This window comes from Ranitomeya imitator, chromosome 1, assembly GCF_032444005.1.
Source record: "Ranitomeya imitator isolate aRanImi1 chromosome 1, aRanImi1.pri, whole genome shotgun sequence".
In the NCBI taxonomy this organism is placed as follows: domain Eukaryota; kingdom Metazoa; phylum Chordata; class Amphibia; order Anura; family Dendrobatidae; genus Ranitomeya; species Ranitomeya imitator.
Window position 1 is genome coordinate 386,389,609 of NC_091282.1, and position 24,548 is coordinate 386,414,156.

General features: G+C 42.8%; 1 protein-coding gene across 1 annotated transcript in view; it reads right to left on the reverse strand.

Moving 5' to 3' along the window:
- LOC138657822 (protein FAM240B-like) overlaps positions 1-23,613 on the reverse strand; it is a 113,185-nt gene extending 89,572 nt beyond the window's left edge. The window contains exon 1 of the mRNA XM_069745462.1: positions 23,497-23,613. The gene's annotated coding sequence lies outside the window, so the exon portion shown is untranslated. The remainder of the gene's footprint in view (positions 1-23,496) is intronic.
- Between the last annotated feature and the right edge of the window lie 935 nt (positions 23,614-24,548).

The window sequence follows — 24,548 nt, forward strand, 5'->3', positions numbered from 1 at the left end:
ACATCATGCGACAATGCTGCCTGCCATCTAGATGTAGCAGAGCTAGACTCGTTGAGGGACAAATGGATTATTATCTTCTCAGCGGACAGGTGAGGAATATGGTTGTTTATTATTTAATTCTGTTACAGGGGACATTGTCTTCAGTGGACTTGGTGATGATGTGAGTATGGTTTAATTTAGATTCATTAAATGAGTCTGTATCATTATTTCAATTAAAGGACTTTTTTCTGTGTGTGTGTTTTTTTTATATAAAATCACTATGTGGTTAGTAATTGAGGCAGCTTATAGGCACCTTTCCATTATTAACCTCTGGGCTTGAAGTCACCTGACAATACAAAGGTGACATCAACACCCAACTATCACTCTACTTGCCACCATACTAGGGCAAGAGCAAGACTAAGTGCCAGATTTGGTGCATCTTACAGATTCTCCATTTCTGGGGTGGCTCAGAGCTGGTCTTTTTAGTCTGGAAAGGGTCCAAGATTCATGGCCTCTTCCTAGGCTATTAATTTCAGCCAACAGCTGTCTGCCTAGCCTTTGCTGGCTAATATAATATAAGGTGACATACGTAATTTATTGTGGGGTACCCCATTTTAATAACCAGGAAGAGCTAAGTATACAGCTGTGAGTTGATATTAATAGCCTGGAAAGCTCCATGGGTGTTACCCACTTCCCAGGCTATAAACATCTTCCCCCAGCTGTCCACTTTTCCTTTGCTGGTTAATAAAATGTCAGGGGATTCCATGCCGTTTTTTTTTTAGAAAATAATTTAGTATGTAAAAAAATACATTTTCAGTAAGTTGTAGAAGCACTTTACTATTTATATGTGTGACTGACATCTTTTTATCTATCTATTCGATATGTATATACATATTCTATCTATTCTATTTTGTCAGGTCAAGCTGTGATATTACTGTACATAACAGGAAAAAAATAACAGCTGCACTCAAAAGGATTTTTTGTTTTTGCAAAACAGTGCTCAAATTTATTTGCAGCACACCATAGAGAAGGATAAGTAACACGAAAATGCGATAACGTTTCGACCCTGATCTGGGTCTTTATCAAACCTGACTTGTGCAATAGAGAAAAACGGTCAAGAGGCTGCAGCAGAGGCATAGAAATTTGATCCAGATCAGGGTCGAAACGTTACCGCATTTTCATATTACTTATCCTTCTCTGTGGTGTACTGCAAATAAATTTGAGCACTGTTTTGCAAAAACCAAGAATCCTTTTGAGTGCGGCTGTTACTTTTTTCCTGTTATATTATCTGGACTTTGTCCAGGGTCAGCCTGCACCTAATATCCAAACAGAGTGCGCATCATTAATTTTTTCATTTTACTGGACATGGCAGAGGAACTGCTGACCATCAGTGTGTAAAAATCGGATGGCACTCGCATGGTCCGAGTGCTGTGCAATTTTTTTCTTGCACCCATTGACTTGTATTGGCAAGTCTCGACCGAGTTATAAGGACAATCGCAACATGCTGCGATTTTTTTCTCAGTCCGATTTCAGCTGAGAAATAAAACACAGATGAGCTGTAAATCATAGTACAGCATTGGTCAGAGTACAATCCTATTTTTTATCGGATTGCACTTATCCGTTTTCCTCGCAGATGTGTATGAGCCCTCAGTGTTCATCTCACAAATATCCATAAATTAAAAACTCTGTTCGATATCTCAGTAAATATTTCAATATATTTTATGGAAATTAATGTGACAGGATGACAGTATCTGGACTCTGCGCAGATTGGTCACTGATGGCATTTTCTAGCTCTGTACCAGCGACGTCTATCCTGAGATAACCCTTTTAAAGCAATCTTGTTTTTACATGCTTTTTATGCTAGAGTTAATGGTAATAAGAAGAACCTGCACATTTACACGGAATGGTTTAATTGTGTTCTAATCACCTTCTTAAACTTATGTAAGGAAGTAACATTTCTGAGGTCTATTAAGCTCAGATCACACATCACACAGTGTCTGGATAAATAGCACAGTCTATAGATAATGAAGTTAAGGCTATAGATTAGTTGTACTTCTATAGCTTTCATTTTAATAAGTCTGGTACAAAAAGGTACAGAAGCCATAGTGTAAAGCTGGAGAAAATGTTATACATAAATTAACAAAGACTATAAAGCATGCACAGGTTTATATGTCCTCTTCAATGTTTACCAGGCACAGCACCCTACTTTTAGCAGCAGCTGTGCCTGGTATTACAGTTCAGTCCCAATTACTTGAATGGGATTAATCAGCAATGTAATACCGGGCATAACTGCTACTAAAAGAGCTGTGCTTAGCAAACAAAGGGGCGATTGCTGGGGTGGCACACAACCTTCAAACAGCTGATTGGCAAGTATGTTCAGAGCTGGACCCCAACCAATTTGATAGGTCATATTCAAAGGTCATTTTAACACCTTTAAATGTTTTTTTCACAGCATTGCAATGTCAGGTTTCTCACTTGGTTTATAAGATTTATGAAAGGATGTGACAAAGGAAAAGCAGGACCCCTTGCTATGAGCCCCTATTACCCTCAATTGGTACGTCCTCAATTGTGGTATTAAATGGCACCCACTGAAGTCAACAGCAGGTCTTCTGCATCATAATATATAGACAACCAGAGCCCTCTTGAGAAATTCCAGAAATGGATAATAAGGGGTATCCAAAGCAGGAATCTCCCCTATATTACATCCACATGCCCTAATAAACAAATAAACAATTTTAGGATGTAAGCAGATTACTTGGACACAGACAATGAATATGCAGTGATAGTTAACCGACACTATTTGTCTAATGCAAAAACTAAATCTAGTTATAGTCAGGGCCAGCGTTTGGCACAGGCAGACTCCTGGGACCCTCACCTACAAAGGGGGCCCCCTGCGTCTGCAGCCCCTGTATGAAGTACCCAGAGGGTGTTTAGCAGTGAAGAATGCTGTGCATTGCTCTGTAGTCCCAGAGCGTCTCTCCCAAACCCCCCTTGAGACCCCCCTCAGTGCAGTGATTTACTCACTGTGGTCCCTGAGCTCTCTGCTGATTGCTGTAGGATCGGGTTTCACAGTCACATACAGCAGCCATCAGCATGGGTTCTGACCACAGTCACTAAATCACTGCTTTTAATCTGACAGGGCGACCTCCTTTCACTACTGTCTGGATGACACAAGACAGGAATATTGTCTGCTGAATCAGGGCATTTGTTATATAGAAATGAATAAATTCCCACGTGAAATAATAAGGGTAAACCATACACATATATAGTACAGGTGTGCATAGGAATCAGCGTTTTTGGTGCATTTTTTTTGCAGCCAAAAACTGCTCTCTTGGCAGTAAAAACACTGCTTTCAAAGCACCCATTTTTTAGGGTATGTGCAGAGGATCCGGAAATGGCAGCCCTTTGGACGCAGTGGACATGTGCTGCGTCCAAAGTGCTGCCATCTTTTGAACACAGGTGATTCCGCGGTTTATACCTTGTGGGAATAAAAGGACTAGAAATAGGAAAAACCCAATGTGGCTAAACAAAGAAGTAAGACAGGCAATTAACAGTAAAAAGAAAGCATTTGCACTACTAAAGCAGGATGGCACCATTGAAGCTCTAAAAAACTATAGGGAGAAAAATACTTTATCTAAAAAACTAATTAAAGCTGCCAAAAAGGAAACAGAGAAGCACATTGCTAAGGAGAGTAAAACTAATCCCAAACTGTTCTTCAACTATATCAATAGTAAAAGAATAAAAACTGAAAATGTAGGCCCCTTAAAAAATAGTGAGGAAAGAATGGTTGTAGATGACGAGGAAAAAGCTAACATATTAAACACCTTCTTCTCCACGGTATTCACGGTGGAAAATGAAATGCTAGGTGAAATCCCAAGAAACAATGAAAACCCTATATTAAGGGTCACCAATCTAACCCAAGAAGAGGTGCGAAACCGGCTAAATAAGATTAAAATAGATAAATCTCCGGGTCCGGATGGCATACACCCACGAGTACTAAGAGAACTAAGTAATGTAATAGATAAACCATTATTTCTTATTTTTAGTGACTCTATAGCGACAGGGTCTGTTCCGCAGGACTGGCGCATAGCAAATGTGGTGCCAATATTCAAAAAGGGCTCTAAAAGTGAACCTGGAAATTATAGGCCAGTAAGTCTAACCTCTATTGTTGGTAAAATATTTGAAGGGTTTCTGAGGGATGTTATTCTGGATTATCTCAATGAGAATAACTGTTTAACTCCATATCAGCATGGGTTTATGAGAAATCGCTCCTGTCAAACCAATCTAATCAGTTTTTATGAAGAGGTAAGCTATAGACTGGACCACGGTGAGTCATTGGACGTGGTATATCTCGATTTTTCCAAAGCGTTTGATACCGTGCCGCACAAGAGGTTGGTACACAAAATGAGAATGCTTGGTCTGGGGGAAAATGTGTGTAAATGGGTTAGTAACTGGCTTAGTGATAGAAAGCAGAGGGTGGTTATAAATGGTATAGTCTCTAACTGGGTCGCTGTGACCAGTGGGGTACCGCAGGGGTCAGTATTGGGACCTGTTCTCTTCAACATATTCATTAATGATCTGGTAGAAGGTTTACACAGTAAAATATCAATATTTGCAGATGATACAAAACTATGTAAAGCAGTTAATACAAGAGAAGATAGTATTCTGCTACAGATGGATCTGGATAAGTTGGAAACTTGGGCTGAAAGGTGGCAGATGAGGTTTAACAATGATAAATGTAAGGTTATACACATGGGAAGAGGGAATCAATATCACCATTACACACTGAACGGGAAACCACTGGGTAAATCTGACAGGGAGAAGGACTTGGGGATCCTAGTTAATGATAAACTTACCTGGAGCAGCCAGTGCCAGGCAGCAGCTGCCAAGGCAAACAGGATCATGGGGTGCATTAAAAGAGGTCTGGATACACATGATGAGAGCATTATACTGCCTCTGTACAAATCCCTAGTTAGACCGCACATGGAGTACTGTGTCCAGTTTTGGGCACCAGTGCTCAGGAAGGATATAATGGAACTAGAGAGAGTACAAAGGAGGGCAACAAAATTAATAAAGGGGATGGGAGAACTACAATACCCAGATAGATTAGCGAAATTAGGATTATTTAGTCTAGAAAAAAGACGACTGAGGGGCGATCTAATAACCATGTATAAGTATATAAGGGGACAATACAAATATCTCGCTGAGGATCTGTTTATACCAAGGAAGGTGACGGGCACAAGGGGGCATTCTTTGCGTCTGGAGGAGAGAAGGTTTTTCCACCAACATAGAAGAGGATTCTTTACTGTTAGGGCAGTGAGAATCTGGAATTGCTTGCCTGAGGAGGTGGTGATGGCGAACTCAGTCGAGGGGTTCAAGAGAGGCCTGGATGTCTTCCTGGAGCAGAACAATATTGTATCATACAATTATTAGGTTCTGTAGAAGGACGTAGATCTGGATATTTATTATGATGGAATATAGGCTGAACTGGATGGACAAATGTCTTTTTTCGGCCTTACTAACTATGTTACTATGTTACTATGTTACTATGTTACTATGTGTTCATTGAACCGTGTGGAATCACCGCATCCTATACATTGCACGGGTGAGATTTCTCTTGTGGAGACTCGCGTCTACCCCAGATAAATTGGCATGCTGGGGTCTGGAGAGACTCGCCGCATGTCCGTCTCCGCAGGTGAGGTGCGGGTGTCAGTGCATGCATAGTAGAGATGGAATTTCTTGAATACCCATCCACTATATTGTAACATCTGGCCGCTGTGGGTTGGACGCTGCAAAAGTACACAGCAGCCGATCCGCAGCGTTTACTGATTGTGAGCACACACCCTTAGAGCTTTTGCTGATTGTTTTTTACAGTATGCATTTTGTCTACAGTACATTTACTATATAATTGTTTAAGGGTCACTTCCGTCTTTCTGTCTTTCCTTCTTTCTGTCACGGTTATTCATTGGTCGCGGCCTCTGTCTGTCATGGAAATCCAAGTCGCTGATTGGTCGCGGCAAAACAGCCACGACCAATCAGCGACGGACACAGTCCGGAAGAAAATGACCGCTCCTTACTCCTCGCAGTCAGTGCCTGGCGCCCGCACACTCCCCTCCAGTCACCACTCACACAGGGTTAATACCGGCGGTAACGGATCGCATTATGCCGTGGGTAACGCACTCCGTAACCGCTGCTATTAACCCTGTGTAAACAACTTTTTTACTATTGATGCTGCCTATGCAGCATCAATAGTAAAAAGAATGTAATGTTAAAAATAATAAAAAAACAAAAAACCTGCTATTCTCACCCTCCGTAGTCCGCCGAGCCGCACACGCCTGCCGACATCTTCTGTTCCTAGTGATGCGTTGCGAAATTACCCAGAAGACTTAGCGGTCTCGCGAGACCGGTAAGTCATCTGGGTAATTTCACAATGCATCCTTGGAACGGAAGATGGCGGCAGCCGCGCTGGTTTCACCGGAGCTTCGCTGGATCCCAGGGGTGAGTATATAACTATTTTTTATTTTAATTATTTTTTTAACAGGGATATGGTGCCCACACTGCTGTATACTACGTGGGCTGTGTTACATACCGCGTGGCTGCTATATACTACATAGGCAGTGTTATATACTATGTGGGCTGTGTGATATACTCCGTGGGCTGTGCTATATACTGCGTGGGCTGTGTTATATACTACGTGGCCACTGTTACAGTTAGGGCCAGAAATATTTGGACAGTGACACAAGTTTTGTTATTTTAGCTGTTTACAAAAACATGTTCAGAAATACAATTATATATATAATATGGGCTGAAAGTGCACACTCCCAGCTGCAATATGATAGTTTCCACATCCAAATCGGAGAAAGGGTTTAGGAATCATAGCTCTGTAATGCATAGCGTCCTCTTTTTCAAGGGACCAAAAGTAATTGGACAATGGACTCTAAGGGCTGCAATTAACTCTGAAGGCGTCTCCCTCGTTAACCTGTAATCAATGAAGTAGTTAAAAGGTCAGGGGTGGATTCCAGGTGTGTGGTTTTGCATTTGGAAGCTGTTGCTGTGAGCAGACAACATGCGGTCAAAGGAACTCTCAATTGAGGTGAAGCAGAACATCCTGAGGCTGAAAAAAAAAGAAAAAATCCATCAGAGAGATAGCAGACATGCTTGGAGTAGCAAAATCAACAGTTGGGTACATTCTGAGAAAAAAGGAATTGACTGGTGAGCTTGGGAACTCAAAAAGGCCTGGGCGTCCACGGATGACAACAGTGGTGGATGATCGCCGCATACTTAATTTGGTGAAGAAGAACCCGTTCACAACATCAACTGAAGTCCAGAACACTCTCAGTGAAGTAGGTGTATCTGTCTCTAAGTCAACAGTAAAGAGAAAACTCCATGACAGTAAATACAAAGGGTTCACATCTAGATGCAAACCATTCATCAATAACAAAAATAGACAGGCCAGAGTTAAATTTGCAGAAAAACACCTCAAGAAGCCAGCTCAGTTCTGGAAAAGTATTCTATGGACAGATGAGACAAAGATCAACCTGTACCAGAATGATGGGAAGAAAAAAGTTTGGAGAAGAAAGGGAACGGCACATGATCCAAGGCACACCACATCCTCTGTAAAACATGGTGGAGGCAACGTGATGGCATGGGCATGCATGGCTTTCAATGGCACTGGGTCACTTGTGTTTATTGATGACATAAGAGCAGACAAGAGTAGCCGGATGAATTCTGAAGTGTACCGGGATATACTTTCAGCCCAGATTCAGCCAAATGCTGCAAAGTTGATTGGACGGCGCTTCATAGTACAGATGGACAATGACCCCAAGCATACAGCCAAAGCTACCCAGGAGTTCATGCCAAAAAGTGGAACATTCTGCAATGGCCAAGTAAATCTCCATATCTAAACCCAATTGAGCATGCATTTCACTTGCTCAAATCCAGACTTAAGACGGAAAGACCCACAAACAAGCAAGACCTGAAGGCTGCGGCTGTAAAGGCCTGGCAAAGCATTAAGAAGGAGGAAACCCAGCGTTTGGTGATGTCCATGGGTTCCAGACTTAAGGCAGTGATTGCCTCCAAAGGATTTGCAACAAAATATTGAAAATAAAAATATTTTGTTTGGGTTATGTTTATTTGTCCAATTACTTTTGACCTCCTAAAATGTGGAGTGTTTGTAAAGAAATGTGTACAATTCCTACATTTTCTATCAGATATTTTTGTTCAACCCTTCAAATTAAACGTTACAATCTGCACTTGAATTCTGTTGTAGAGGTTTCATTTCAAATCCAATGTGGTGGCATGCAGAGCCCAACTCGCGAAAATTGTGTCACTGTCCAAATATTTCTGGCCCTAACTGTATATACTGTGTGGGCAGTGTTATACAGTATACTACGTGGCTGCTATATACTGCATGGGCAGTGTTATATACTACGTGGCTGCTATATACTGCGTGGGCTGTGCTATATATTACGTGGCCAGTGTTATATACTGTGTGGCCTGTGTTATATACTACTATACTACGTCACCTGTGTTATATACTGCGTGGCTGCTATATACTGCGTGGGCTGTGTTATATAGTACGTGGCTGTGTTATATACTGCGTGGCCACTGTTATATATTGCGTGGCCTGTATTAATGCATTGGGTATTCTACAATATGTATGTATATAGCAGCTACATAGTATATAGCACAGGCCACGTAGTATTTGCCTGCTATATACTACATGGCTCCTATATACTGCGTGGCCTGTGCAATATACTATGTGGCTGCTATATACATACATACATAAATACATATTCTAGAATACCCGATGCATTAGAATCGGGCCACCATCTAGTCTACTATGTAATTGTCTAAGGCCGGCGTCACACTAGCGAGTTTTACGGACGTATGAGCGCATAAAATACGTCCGTAAAACACGCATTACACACGGCCCAATTATTCTCTATGCCCCTGCTCCTATCTGCCGTATTTTACTGATCTGTATTATACGGCTTTCTACGGCCATAGAAAATCGCAGTATGCTGCGTTTGTCACCGTATTGCGCAAAAAAAAATCGCCATTGAAAGTCTATGGAAGCCAGAAAAATACGGATTACACACGGACCAGCAGTGTGACTTGCGAGAAATACGCAGCAGTGTTAGAGAGAAAAGCCGGTAATTCAGTGCGGTGCACAGTAAAATCGCACTGACAGCTTAGAGTAGAATAGGTAGAATAAATGTGTACACATAGAATAGGTATATATATATATATATATATATATATATATATCAGTGAGACACATATATGTATATATATTATTATTTCATACAGCGCTAGATAGCTTTAAAGCCGGTAATTCAATTGCCGGCTTTTGCTATCTTCTTCCTAAACCCGACATGATATGAGACATGGTGTACATACAGTAAACCATCTCATATCCCCATTTGTTTTGCATATTCCACACTACTAATGTTAGTAGTGTGTATATGCAAAATTTGGCCGTTCTAGCTATTAAATTAAAGGGTTAAATGGCGGAAAAAATTGGCGTGGGCTCCCGCGCAATTTTCTCCGCCAGAGTAGTAAAGCCAGTGACTGAGGGCAGATATTAATAGCCTAGAGAGGGTCCATGGTTATTGGCCCCCCCCCTGGCTAAAAACATCTGCCCCCAGCCACCCCAGTAAAGGCACATCTGGAAGATGCGCCTATTCTGGCACTTGGCCACTCTCTTCCCATTCCCGTGTAGCGGTGGGATATGGGGTAATGAAGGGTTAATGCCACCTTGCTATTGTAAGGTGATATTAAGCCAAATTAATAATGGAGAGGCATCAATTATGACACCTATCCATTATTAATCCAATAATAGTAAAGGGTTAAAAAAAACACAAACACATTATTAAAAAGTATTTTAATGAAATAAACACAAAGGTTGTTGTAATATTTTATTCTACGCTCAATCCATCTGAAGACCCTCGCTCTGTAACAAAGAAAAAATAATAAACCAACAATATACATACCTTCTGAAGATCTGTAACGTCCCACGATGTAAATCCATCTGAAGGGGTTAAAATATTTTACAGCCAGGAGCTCTGCTAATGCAGCGGTGCTCGTGGCTGCAAAACCCCGGGGAATTAAGGTAAAGTAGGTCAATGACCTATATTTACCTTCATTCGCGGTGAGGTGCCCTCTGCTGGTTGTCCCTCGAGCGTGGGAACTTTCCTAGAAAGCTCCCAGGCTCGAGTTCATATGAGGACAACCAGCAGAGGGCGCCTCACCGCAAATGAAGGTAAATATAGGTCATGTAATATAACCTAAATGTTTGTGTGATTTTATAATGTTAGCATTTGGGGCCCCACTTTAAATTTTTGCCTAGGGCCCCACTTTGTCTAAAACCGGCCCTGGTTGTAGTTATATATGAATAAGCAAGTACAGAAGATATGGAAGGTAAATACAACAAGAGTAACACAGTAGGTTATGACTTTTACTACATTAAATGCAATACCTTATTCAACACTCTAATTATATACACTATCCTTAACATCTAGCAGTTGAAAGCTTAATAGGGCCTGTATATCTCAGCTTAACAGATGTCACTTCCAGTGCAAGGCCCATCACCGTCATACACTCTTGTAGACACCTCTGATTGTTACACTTGCCCTAACAGGGGTCACCGGTAATTCTTGTTAGGCTGAAAGTCCCAATATATGAGTCGCTTGATACCCAGTGTGTACATCACACTGACCGCCTTCATTCCTTGAAGCACAGCCCTCACTCTTTACCATAAGTATTCGCTGGATGTAATGGCCTGATATACCCAGGACCTTTCCTCAGCACAAAAGACTTTCTGTCCTATCCAAGGATTAGAGTCCCACTTTCGATACTTGACTGGTGGAGAACGGACATTGGATCTTGACTGGCGAAGTCTGGATGTCTGGTCTCGACTGGCAACGTGTGGACTTCAGTGCTTGACCAATGAAGTCTTGCCTGCTTTGGTATCCAGTCTCTTGTAGGTAACTCTACTCCGGGGATTTCACAAGCTGTTTGCATGGATAATGCTTCTCCCTCTCCTCACATCTTGGCGCTAAATGAGTTCCCGCTTTGACATCCCAGCCTTTTTTATTTAGCAACTGCACTACAGCTGTCATCTGACTCCGGTCCCCTTCAAACTCTTTCCTCCGGGATTATTCTTCCCATCTCCGTTCCCTTCTGTTTAGCTCAACCAGTGGGTGGTGGCATTTGGTTGTGAGTGCTGTGGAGCATTGGCTAATTTCATATTCCCCTCTCCACTCCCTTACAATGACATAGCAATTTTGTTTGTTTTTCCTCCACTTCTTCCAAGAGACATCACTTTTTTTGTGGGACTTTAGAATGACACTATTCACTGTACATAGTGTACTGGAAAAAAGGAAAAAAAATTCCAAGTGCCTTGAAATCATAAAAAAGTGCAATTCCACAATAGTTTTTATGTTTTCTTTATTTACCATATTCACTGTATCGTAAAACTAACCTGTCAGTATGATTATCCAGGTCAGTACACATATGCAAAAGACAAACATGAATAGTTTTTTTCTTTAATTTAAGTGGTGACAATGAATTTGGAAAATTGTTAAAAATATATATATATTTTTTTCATTTTTTGGTATCTGTGGCTCATTTTTTGTGCCCTGACCTGATGTTTTCACTAATGCAAGTTTGGGGTAGGTACAGTGTTTTGATCGCCTCTTATTTCATTTTATTGCAATGTTGTGGTGGCTAATCGGAGCTTAGCTCTTGCCAGTGCTGTTAGACGCAAAGGCACCTACTTGTATATACCGTAATATAGCTGAGAATCTCTGCAATCCGGTACATCTATGTTATTTTTGGTTAAGGAGTCAAATGTGTTATTATCAATGTGTTCTAGTATGATAGCTATTACTATAATGACTATATAACAATTGTAATCTAAGAAAAATATTAAAATACGTTGCTGAAATGTAAAATAAAACAATGAATTTTAACCATGTAGGTTATGTAAATTTTTACAGATGCTCTATATACCCCAAAGTATTGATAAAGATGGCTTATGCATTTACACTGATCTTATACTGTATAATACTTTGGGTCTGATTCATTAAGACTGGCATTGCACACACTGCTCTTAATGAAGGGCTCGCCGGAGTATGATGCACCAAATTCATTAAGCCTGAAGAGTAACTGAATTTGGCGCATCCTCACTGTGACATGTGCTTCCGTGTGCATAGCCAGAAATTGTACTACAGTCAGTTTTATTGAACTTGATGGATGGGCGACGCCACGCCCCATCCCACCACAGTTCCTCCTCAGACCATTTTGACAGCTGGCTAAATCTGGCATGGAAATGCAAAATACCGCAAAAATTTCAAGACAAGTGTTTTTTTTTTTTACACCAGAAAGCATTTTGAAGAAATAGACCCTATGTTAATTTTTGCCATTCTTGCTTGGTAAAATTTGCAGTTTGTGGGTGCAGCAGAAAATGGCACCGATGTGTCTTTTGTGTAAATGTTGTACAATATTCTAACTGCAAAAGATTCCCAGGCAGCTAATGTCAGGTCAGACATGGCAGACAACGCAAAAGGTTTTTCTGCGGGATGATATGTCACTCGCTGACATTGTAAGTTGACATTTTACTTATTTTTCAGTTTCAATATTATCTATACCACAAACCTGTCACACTTGTAGGAACATTGATTGAATAAGCTGTTACGAACTTTATTGCAGCACTCTACAGTACGCTTAATACCGGAATATTTCTGGGTGACTGTACAGTGACATATAGATCTTGTGCCAAACGTATACGTGAACCAGTTCTGTGCACCAATTGCACAACACCATATGAAAAATGACAAAGTGCCCAATTTTTGTGACATGATTTATTAATATATATGGAAGAATTTTGTTTTTCTTTTTCTAATTTTATTTTTAAATGTTTTCTTCTTCTGCCCTTAACTTAACCCATTGAGTTGATCACTAAAACAAAAGCCCTGATTCATTAAGACCAACATTTTGTATGCCAATCTTAGTGAAGGGAGCAGTGGAATACGATATGATAAATTCATTAAGAGGTGTACATTTTTTAATGAATTTAGTGCATCTTACAAATTCTGACTAGTGTAAAAAAAATCAAAAAATGCCAAAATTTGTGGCGTTTCAAGCAATTCTACACCAGAATTGTGTTGAAAACTGTCTGCTACTCGAATGCCACATGAACACATTGAATATTTTGTGAGTTTTTTACTTCAGTATTTGTAAGCCAAAACCAGGAGGGGGTGAAAAATGCAGAAGTGGTGCTTGTTTCTGCTATACTTTTTGTCTGATTGCTCTGCTCCTGATTTTGGCTTACAAATACTGGAGGTAAAAAACTCACAAAATACTCAATGCATACATGTAAAGCAGGTGACCGGATGCAACACAGAAATTGACACCAGGCAGGAACAGCCAATGAACTATTTACAGTATTTCCTCCGATATGGTGGGAACTTGCAGTAGTTATGGAACATTAGGGAAGTCTCTAAGGGATTATGCTTGTGTCCTTCTAACAGGGGTGATACACCTGTTCCCGTGGAAGCTGCTGTGTTGGCTTCTCCTGAACAATTGCACTAGTGGGGGTTGCTTGTTCTTCTCTCTAGGCCTCAAGTCCTCCTGACAAAGTCTACCAAAGCACATTGGGCCTCCATCACGTGACCCCACCCTGTATGCTATGCTAGCCCAGGCCAACTCCTGTGCCATACATGAGTTCTGGAAGAGACAGCCTGGCTCACTTGCGTTGTCTGTTCACCAACGCTTACGTTCTCTCTTGGGCGACAGCTCTTCACAGATCTTTGGTGCTTGACCATCATTGGATGTCTCTCATGTCCGAAGGGATGAGGGCTGGGCTTCAGTACCCAGCTGGTGTCATCTGAGTTCTGGGTCATGACTGGCGCAGGTCTGAAAGTAGGGTCTTGAGTGGCATAGTCGGAACTCCGGTTCTGGTCTGGCGTCGCTCATGTCTTGTCTGTGACCCACTGGCATACACGCCTTACTGTGGTCTGTCACCACGGTGGCAGCATCTTCCCCTGTGCACGTCTGGTCCTCTTTGCTTCCTAGCGCACAGATTTTTCATATATTCATGAATCTCATCATCACTGGCATCTGACTAGGTGTTAAATCCAAACTCATTCTCCCTGCAACTCATTCTATTCCAGTTGCTATGCATGGTCCCTTTTGGATGCTAGGTGGCAGTCTTCTCTCACCAATGAAGCACAGCGCTAAGGTTTTTTAGGATTATTGACAACTTCTCTTACATGCATGTAGCCTACGACAGATAGATTGGTTCTAAACTCAATTCTCAAAAAAGGAATATCACCATCTCCATTTAAGAACAAACTTACAGGCTCAGCTATTTGGGCCAAAACCCCAGTGCAGCACAGTGGCTCAGTGTTTAGCACTGTTGCTTTGCAGCGCTGTGGTCCTTGGTTCAAATCCCACAAAGGACAATATTTGCAAGCAGTTTGTATGTTCTTCCTGTGATTGTGTGGGTTTCCTCTGGGTGCTCTGGTTTCTTTCCAAACTCCAAAAAGATGCTGATAAGGAATTCAGATTGTGGACAGTGATGATAATGTCTGTAAAGTACACTGTAATATGATGGTGCTATAAAAGCAAAGAATAATAATAATTTATAACATATACAAGTTGATTGTTGCTTAGCCAACTAAAACTGAATTTGGAAGAACAATTGCTAATAAGAACATTTTGCCCCATACAGCTTCCTGTTCTTGTCACCACAACCCCCTTTTACAGGGGGCAATATGCTGCTGACAATGATTTTTATGCCAGCATGAAAGATTTGATCACCCAGCTAAAGAGCATTTTCCACGTTGATCAGGTAATTGGCGGCATATTTAGCCACCAGTGATTTATATTGCTCCTCCTGCACAGTACTTCACCACAGCCCTCATATGTATTCTTAAAGGCAATCTGCTGGATGCAGGTCTAGTGTAGGCTGAAACTTCAGGTTTTTACTTTGTATTGCAAAATAAATGAAGTTCCACTTTCAAGATATATAAGAGAGCTGATTTTTCAATATTTGATTTTTACACTAGCTTTGGAATCAGGAATGAGCAATGTTATGAACACAGATAATAGATTCATCAAAATGGGTCTTGATTGAAGAGTCATTAAACTTTTTTTTTTATCTTTAATTGAGAATGTCATTAAAATATATTTTGTAATAGCGTACCCTATTTTGCAACCTTCATGGAGAAAATAGTGCTAAGTGTGCTTTGGCAAGTGCATTGATCCGTACTCTATATCTGGTGTATGGATAGGCTAAATATGAGTGCAGTGTGTTGGCAAGAATAAACCAAAGAGCTAGCACTCGACAAGTAGGTGGAGTTTGATGGTGCAAGTGAACGGGATCCGGAGACCCCCCAAATACTAGAAGAAAGTCAAAACACTGCACTCATCCAGTTCAGGTTTGCTAAAGTGAGTATATTTATTGGAGATGTGGAGGCAGAGACGAAACAGTAAGGCAACAAATTTAACGTTTCGGCCACTCAGTGGCCTTGATCACAAATGGTACCTTAGTAACTGTTCGTGATGTGTCATGTGAAAATAGGGATTTTAATATATTCAAAGGTAGAGGTAGTCCAGTTATCCCCCAGATAATGGATATACTGTCTTAGTTTTCATAAGTAACTGTCAAGGACAGTCTACCAGTGGTTTTGAGACATCTGTCAAGGGTTAAATTGGCTTAATTATTCCTATCTTTTATACGGTCCTGTGAACCCGGAAGTCCCAAATGGAGAAAGGTAATGAATGCAAGAATTTCAGCGCCGTGTCTGTCACCTTGGTATAAGGTACATATGCCTGGTAAGGAACAAATTGGTGGCGCAGTGGGAGCGCTACCACTCCCGCTCTCCCCGCCAAGACACTGGCTATGTCGGCGCTCCCCTCTGGACCACCAATGCGGACTCCATGAGCCCTGATCGTGCTCCCACTGTGCCACCAATTTGTTCCTTACCAGGCATATGTACCTTATACCAAGGTGACAGACACGGCGCTGAAATTCTTGCATTCATTACCTTTCCCCTTTTGGGACTTCCGGGTTCACAGGACCGTATGAAAGATAGGAATAATTAAGCCAATTTAACCCTTGACAGATGTCTCAAAACCACTGGTAGACTGTCCTTGACAGTTACTTATGAAAACTAAGACAGTATATCCATTATCTGGGGGATAACTGGACTACCTCTACCTTTGAATATATTAAAATCCCTATTTTCACATGACGCATCATGAACAGTTACTAAGGCACCATTTGTGATCAAGGCCACTGAGTGGCCGAAACGTTAAATTTGTTGCCTTACTGTTTCGTCTCTGCCTCCACATCTCCAATAAATATACTCACTTTAGCAAATCAGAACTGGATGAGTGCAGTGTTTTGACTTTCTTCTAGTGTGTTGGCAAGAGGCAGAGTCTTCATAGTGAGTGTGTAGTAGAGAAAAACTTACTACCTGGATGACATTGTGATCTTCAGCCTGGATTGGGGGAGCCATCTGAGCAAAGAGCAGGTGGTAGTGGATGCTCTATGGAAGGCGGGAGTTTCTATAAACCCGAAAAAATGTGCCTTGGGAATGGAGGAAGTGAGATACTTGGGCTGTGTTGTAGGCAGGGGCAATGTAAAGCCCCAGATAAATAATGCTGAGGAGATCCAGGGCTGGCCACAACCCCTATCAAAGAAGCAAGTCAGGGCATTCCTGGGGATTGTTGGATATTACCGTTGGTTTACTCCAAACTTCGCCATCGTATCTGCCTCTCTGACAGACCTCCTGAAAGGGACAAAGTCAGCTATGGCTAAGTGGTCTCCAGAAGCTGAGACAGCCTTCCAGGAACTGAAGCTGGCCCTGTACAAACAGTCAGTGCTGGTTGCACTGGATTTCTTCAAGGAGTTTGTGATCCAAATGGATGTGTCGGATGTCAGGCTGAGCGCTGTCTTATCTCAAGAGGTGAACAGGGAAGAGCACCTCATCATGTATCTTAGCCAGAAGTTTTCATCGAGTGAGAAAAACTATTCCATAGTGGAGAAGGAATGTTTAGCCATCAAGTGGGCATTGGACTCTCTAAGGTACTACTTCTTGGGCAGGAAGTTCAGACTGGTGTCAGACCATGCCCTTCTGAAGTGGACAAGGGACTAAAAAGGCCCTAAAAAGGGAACAATGCCCGATTGGCCAGGTGGTTCCTAGCACTTCAGGATTTTAACTTCCATGTGGAATATAGGTCATGGAAAATGTATGAAAATGCTGACGCTCTGTCGAGAGTCCACTGTTTATTGGCAGAAGGTGACAAGCCCCCCGACTTTGGGCAGAGGGAGAGGGTATGTAAGTTGGCTGCCAGACAAGTCCTTGAGGGGAGATATGTGTCACCACGGCTGTGATGATTTGAGCTCGGAAGTATGCTCCAGTACCTATAGTGCTGAGAGAGTTATTTGGGCCATTCCAGGGCTGAGTTTTATGAGTGGTCATAAGAGATGGGTATGAATGACCGCACACATATCCCAACCCCAGGGGTGTGGTTTGGCAGAGAAAATGGAGGCCGAGTCTCTCATTCAGTGTCTGTGGCTGGAGGTGAGGAGACCTCCAGTGTGTGTTGTGAAGGACCCTGACCTGAACGGGCAGGCCTGCAGGGCTATATGGACTATTTTCCTGCAGTTCGAGTTTACCTTCAGTGTGTTGCTAAAGGCACTGACCTGAGTGTGTGGACCTGCAATACCACATGGACTATTTGTTTTCAGTTTTGTTTTCACTTTGTGCCAGAAAAGGGTCTGTTTTGTTTTGTCTCCCGGAGCAATTTATGAAGTGAAATAAACTTGCCTGGACTATTGCATGAAAACCGGCTCCTGTGCCTACCTCCATAGCTGCTGAGCGAGAACATATCCCTACAGGATTCACATGCCTACAGTTCTATAGAGTGACTCCAGACTTGTACTACAAGCCTGGACAATCCCTTTTACCCTATTACAGAATGTATTCAAATGACATTTCAAGCTTAAAATTGTTCACTTCTGTCCATTGTACGTCCTGGAAACAGCTAACTGGAAGGGGCGACAAGCATGGCATGAAAAAAAGCCAAGCATTCTGTTTTCTCCCCCCATCTTCACACAGTGATAGACGGCTTTTCTAGTATGAGCATACCGAGCAAGCTGTCAGTCGTTCTGTGTGTGAGGGGGAAGCAGGACTCACAGACTTTCTCTATGAGCTCTCACAGTTTTGAAACAGAATTTTTCCTCTTTAGCTCAGTATCTCCCTTATTTGCTGTTGTGGACAGAGATACATTAGCATAGGAGACGGGACCCAGATGCTTAATTTGTGGCTCCAAAGATACCAAATTCATATCATGATATTAGCTAATGAATTTGCTTATTATCTCAGGTTTGAGGTAGTAAACTAGTGCTTTGCATGTTATCTCAAAATTACAAAAAGTATCAAATCAAAAAGTGTTTTAGCCCTAAATAAAAATCTGTTAAATTCAGAAAGTAAACTTTTTACAACTTTTGAAATTTGACTTTGCTTATTTCTACCAAATATTCATTTTGTGTCAAAAAATGTGGGCAAATCTCAATACTGAGATCAAATCTAATTGCTCATAAAATGCATGTGCGAAGGGGGAGGGAGGGAACCCTGCTGACCATAAAAGCTTACAGAACCTGGTAATCATAAGAGTTTACATGCTACAGAAGAGACAGAAAGGACCTTGCATAAAGGCTTATACTCTATAGGAGAAAGAAAGAGAGAACCTCGCTGACCGTAAGGGCTTACACGCTACAAGAAAGAGAGAAAGAACCTCAATGACTAGCTTAATATATACTTACCTTGTAATGTCTTCACATCCTGTTCCGTCCAGATGTATCAGGATCCTAGATTTCCAAGCAGCAGAAGTTCACTGACCGTCATATTGGGACACCCAAGTGATGGGTGTCTCAATATGGAAACTGCTGGTGGCACCAGTCTCTTGCATGGTACCACCAGCGGAACACCGTCACACCACACCCACATGGCTTTAAGTCTCCTCATCTCGGCATGCTTAGCATGTCAATCTCCGCAAGGAGAAATTATACTTCTTGGATAACACACACACACACACACTGTATATGCCATACGCACCACACACACACACACACACACACACAAACACACACTGTATATGCCGTACACACCACACACACACACACACACACACTGTATACGCCATATGCACCACGCACACACAAACACTGTATATGCCATATGCACCACACACACACACACACACACTGTCTATGCCGTACGCACAACACACTGTATACACCATATACACCACACACACAGTATATGCCATACGCAGCCTCTTGCGCGGTGCCATCAGCGGAACACAGTCGCGATTATGCCGCACCATAATCACCCAAATGTTTCACCAACTGCCGCCATCTTTGTACAGGAGTTTCTTCTTTTTATACCCAAGTGATGGGTGTCTCAATATGGAAACTGCTGGTGGCACCAGTCTCTTGCATGGTACCACCAGCGGAACACCGTCACACCACACCCACATGGCTTTAAGTCTCCTCATCTCGGCATGCTTAGCATGTCAATCTCCGCAAGGAGAAATTATACTTCTTGGATAACACACACACACTGTATATGCCATACGCACCACACACACACACAAACACACACTGTATATGCCGTACACACCACACACACACACACTGTATACGCCATATGCACCACGCACACACAAGCACTGTATATGCCATATGCACCACACACACACACACACACACACACAAACACACTGTCTATGCCGTACGCACAACACACTGTATACACCATATACACCACACACACAGTATATGCCATACGCAGCCTCTTGCGCGGTGCCATCAGCGGAACACAGTCGCGATTATGCCGCACCATCATCACCCAAATGTTTCACCAACTGCCGCCATCTTTGTACAGGAGTAGCGCATGCACAGTTTAAATGTGACCGCCGCTATCTGTCTGCATAAAGATGGCGGCGGTCTGATTTACTGCGCCTGCACAAATTCCGCGCAGGCACAGTGAATCATTCAGCTGATCCCGGTGGCAAATGCATGACGTCTCTACAGGCAGAGGAAGCCGGTCACATTAAAGGGGTTTGCCCATGAATGGAAGTACATTTTAAAAATTGTCTATGTCTGACCGTTTACAAGAGCACATGGGGTACACAGGTCAAAGAAGAGATGACATGAGAGGAGAAGACAGCAGATGGGGAGAGAGAAAGCGTACTGGGGGGAAAGATACAGAGCACAGGGGTGAGACAGCTCATACGCGACAGCACATGAGGGGAGAACACAGCACAGGAAGGAGAGAGACAGGAGACAATGGGGATAGCACATGAGGTAGACAGGTCAAAGAAGAGAGCACCGAAGGGAGAAGTCAGCAGGTGGGGAAAGAGAGAGTGGATAGGTGAATGAGCACATGGGGGGAGGGATTCTCAACGCTGCAAAGCCTGCCCCCATCGTGACATTACCGCCCTCCCGATGCTATTGCAATAGCATGGGCCTCCATCTAGTAATAGATAACACTCTACTGTAGAGAGGACCCTGCTGATAATAAGAGTTTATACTCTACATGTGAGAGAAAGAGATGACCCCACTGACCATAAGGAGAGTGAGAAAAAGAACCTTGCTGATAGTAAAAGCTTACACTCTACAGGGGAGAGAAAGAGAAAGGTGACTCCAATGACCATAAGAGCTTACACTTTACAGGACAGTGAGAGAGAAGACCCCATTTACCACAAGAGATAACACTCTACAGGAGAGTGAGAGAGAGGACCCCACTGACCACAGGAGACAACACTCTACAGGAGAGTGAGAGAGAGGACCCCACACACCACAAGAGATAACACTCTTACAGTAGAAAGAGCGAGAGAGAGGACCCCACTGACCACAAGAGATAACACTCTACAGGAGAGTGAGAGAGAGGACCCTACACACCACAAGAGATAACACTCTACAGGAGAGTGAGAGAGAGGACCCTACACACCACAAGAGATAACACTCTACAGGAAAGTGAGAGAGAGGACCCCACAGACCACAGGAGACAACACTCTACAGGAAAGTGAGAGAGAGGACCCCACTGACCACAGGAGACAACACTCTAAAGGTACCTTCACACTGATCAACTTTCCAACGATCACGACCAGCGATACGACCTGGCCGTGATCATTGGAAAGTCCTTGTGTGGTCGCTGGGGAGCTGTCACACAGACAGCTCTCCAGCGACCAACGATGCCGAAGTCCCTGGGTAACCAGGGTAAACATCGGGTTACTAAGCGCAGGGCTGCGCTTAGTAACCCGATGTTTACCCTGGTTACCATTGTAAAAGTAAAAAAAAAACACTACATACTTACATTCCGATGTCTGTCACGTCCCTCGCCTTCAGCTTCCCTGCACTGACTGTGTGAGCGCCGGCCGTAAAGCAGAGCACAGCAGTGACGTCACAGCGGCCCTGCGCTTAGTAACCCGATGTTTACCCTTGTTACCCGGGGACTCATCGCTGGATCGGCATCACACATGCCGATTCAGCGATGTCAGCGGGTGATCCAGCAACGAAATAAAGTTCTGGCCTTCTAGCTCCGACCAGCGATGTCACAGCAGTATCCTGATCGCTGCTGCGTGTCAAACACAATGAGATCGTTATCCAGGACGCTGCAACGTCACGTATCGCTATCGTTATCGTTCAAAAGTTGCTCAGTGTGACGGTACCTTTACAGTAGAAAGAGCGAGAGAGTGGACCCCACTGACCACAATAGACAACACTCTACAGGAGAGTGAGAGAGAGGACCCTACACACCACAAGAGATAACACTCTACAGGAGAGTGAGAGAGAGGACCCTACACACCACAAGAGATAACACTCTACAGGAGAGTGAGAGAGAGGACCCCACTGACCACAGGAGACAACACTCTACAGGAAAGTGAGAGAGAGGACCCTACACACCACAAGAGATAACACTCTTACAGTAGAAAGAGCGAGAGAGGGGAAACCAATGACCACAATAGACAACACTCTACAGGAGAGTAAGAGAGAGGACCCTACACACCACAAGAGATAACACTCTTACAGTAGAAAGAGCGAGAGAGAGGACCCCACTGACCACAGGAGACAACACTCTACAGGAAAGTGAGAAAGAGGACCCTACACACCACAAGAGATAACACTCTTACAGTAGAAAGAGCGAGAGAGGGGACCCCATTGACCACAATAGACAACACTCTACAGGAGAGTGAGAGAGAGGACCCTACACACCACAAGAGATAACACTCTTACAGTAGAAAGAGCGAGAGAGTGGACCCCACTGATCACAAAAGATAACACTCTACAGGAGAGTGAGAGAGAGGACCCTACACACCACAAGAGATAACATCTACAGGAGAGTGAGAGAGAGGACCACACTGACTACAATAGATAACACTCTTACAGTAGAAAGAGCGAGAGAGGACCCTGATGATAATAAGAGAATACATTCTACAGGTGAGAGAGAGAACCACACTGACCATAAGGAAAGTGAGAGAGAGAAAGAACCTTGCTGACCGCAAGAGCTTACACTTTATAGAGGAGAGAAAGAGAGAGAGGAGCCCACTGACCATAAGAACTTGCACTCTACAGAAGAGAGGGGACTTTGCTGGTTATAACAGTTTACACTTGCCAAAGAAGAGAGAGAGACTTGCCTAGTGACTCTGAAGATGGAAAACAACTCTGCCATACAAACTGTGCTCGGCTGGGAGCCGCTGATCTGTGATGGCCCCAATACTGACCATCATTGTACAAGGTATAATGAACTGCTAGATGTCACAGCGGCAGGGCTTTATGTAGAAGATCATGCAGCAACCAACAATGACATTGGTCCGATGCTTCAGCAGTGTGAGAAATGGTAGTTTTGCACTGAATCGCAAAGTGTTCAAATTCGTGTGAAACTGCAAATTTCAGGAAAATCTAGATCCTCCATGGATCGATCAGCTCATCTCTAATAATAAACACTATCATATACTTATGATACTCATGCTTAATAAAAAGTTTTAGAAAATTAACGAAGTCTAAGAACATTCTATGATAATTAACTATGTCTTTACGCAACAGCTATATTAAGACAACCATGTAAAATAGCGTCACGTTCATTAATTTAATTGCCACTTCATTTGTCCTCATCGAAGTATTGGACGCTACCTAATTAAAGCAACATGTAAACATAAAGATCATAGGAGACTGCATGACGGATGTTGGCTGAGAAGGTAAATTACATCTTAAGTAATTATAGGTTTATTGCTTTTACAGTAGAAAGTGCAGTATAGAAGTACAAGACATTTATTATAATATGGAGAGAATGTCATTTCATGGAGAAGGGGTGAACAACAACATGTGCACCAATATATCAATATTAATATACACTAGATACAGAAACGATAGACTGAAAGGGTAAGAGAAAATAAATAATAGTTATAATCTTGTAACTAATGCATTGTTCTTACTGTTGTGCTGATTGTCCTGTGGACGGACTCTGAAATAGATGTGGATGGATGTGAGCCCGCGCCTCCTGTGTCCTAGCTATATGTCTTAGCAGGGATCATGTGGGGAGTGAACTCATGTGTCACCTCTGTCGGCACTGCTTGAGTGACAGACACTATTTTAAAAGGCACAGACAAGTCCAATTTCATTGAGGACAGGAGCAGCTAGCACCTCCTATGGCTGTTACAGGACTGGCAGCATTTTTGAACGGAGAGTTAAGTGGCTGTACAAGATGACAAACTGCACAGTCATTTGCTCTTATATGAAGGACGTAAATCACCCAGTGATTAAGCTGCTACTGATACAGTATCTAAGTCAATATTTTTTATTACGCCGGGATCACACACAGCGAGATACGGCTGAGTCTCGCTGGTTAAAACCAAGCTGTGGCACCGACACTCCAGAGTGGAGCATGCGGCCGCACAGCAATACATGGAGCTGCACGCTCCACCACGGAGTACCGGTGCCAGAGCTTGGTTTTAACCAGCGAGACTCGGCCGAATCTCGCTGTAGTGTGACTCCAGCTTTAAAGTGAATATTAGGAAAAAGAATAGATATACCCGTAGAATGTAAGTCTGCAAGGACAGGGTCCTCTCCCCTCTGTACCAGTCTGTCATCATAAATTTGTGTACTGTAAAGGTACCTTCACACTAAACAACTTCACAACGATAACGATAGCGATCCGTGACGTTGCAGCGTCCTCGCTAGCGATATCGTTCAGTTTGACATGCAGCAGCGATCAGGATCCTGCTGTGATGTCGTTGGTTGGAGCTAGAAGTCCAGAACTTTATTTCGTCGCTGGACTGCCTGCAGACATCGCTGAATCGGCGTGTGTGACACCGATTCAGCGATGTCTTCACTGGTAACCAGGGTAAACATCGGGTTACTAAGCGCAGGGCCGCGCTTAGTAACCCGATGTTTACCCTGGTTACCATTGTAAAAGTAAAAAAAAAAACACTACATACTTACTTTCCGCTCTCTGTCCCCGGCGCTCTGCTTCTCTGCACTCCTCCTG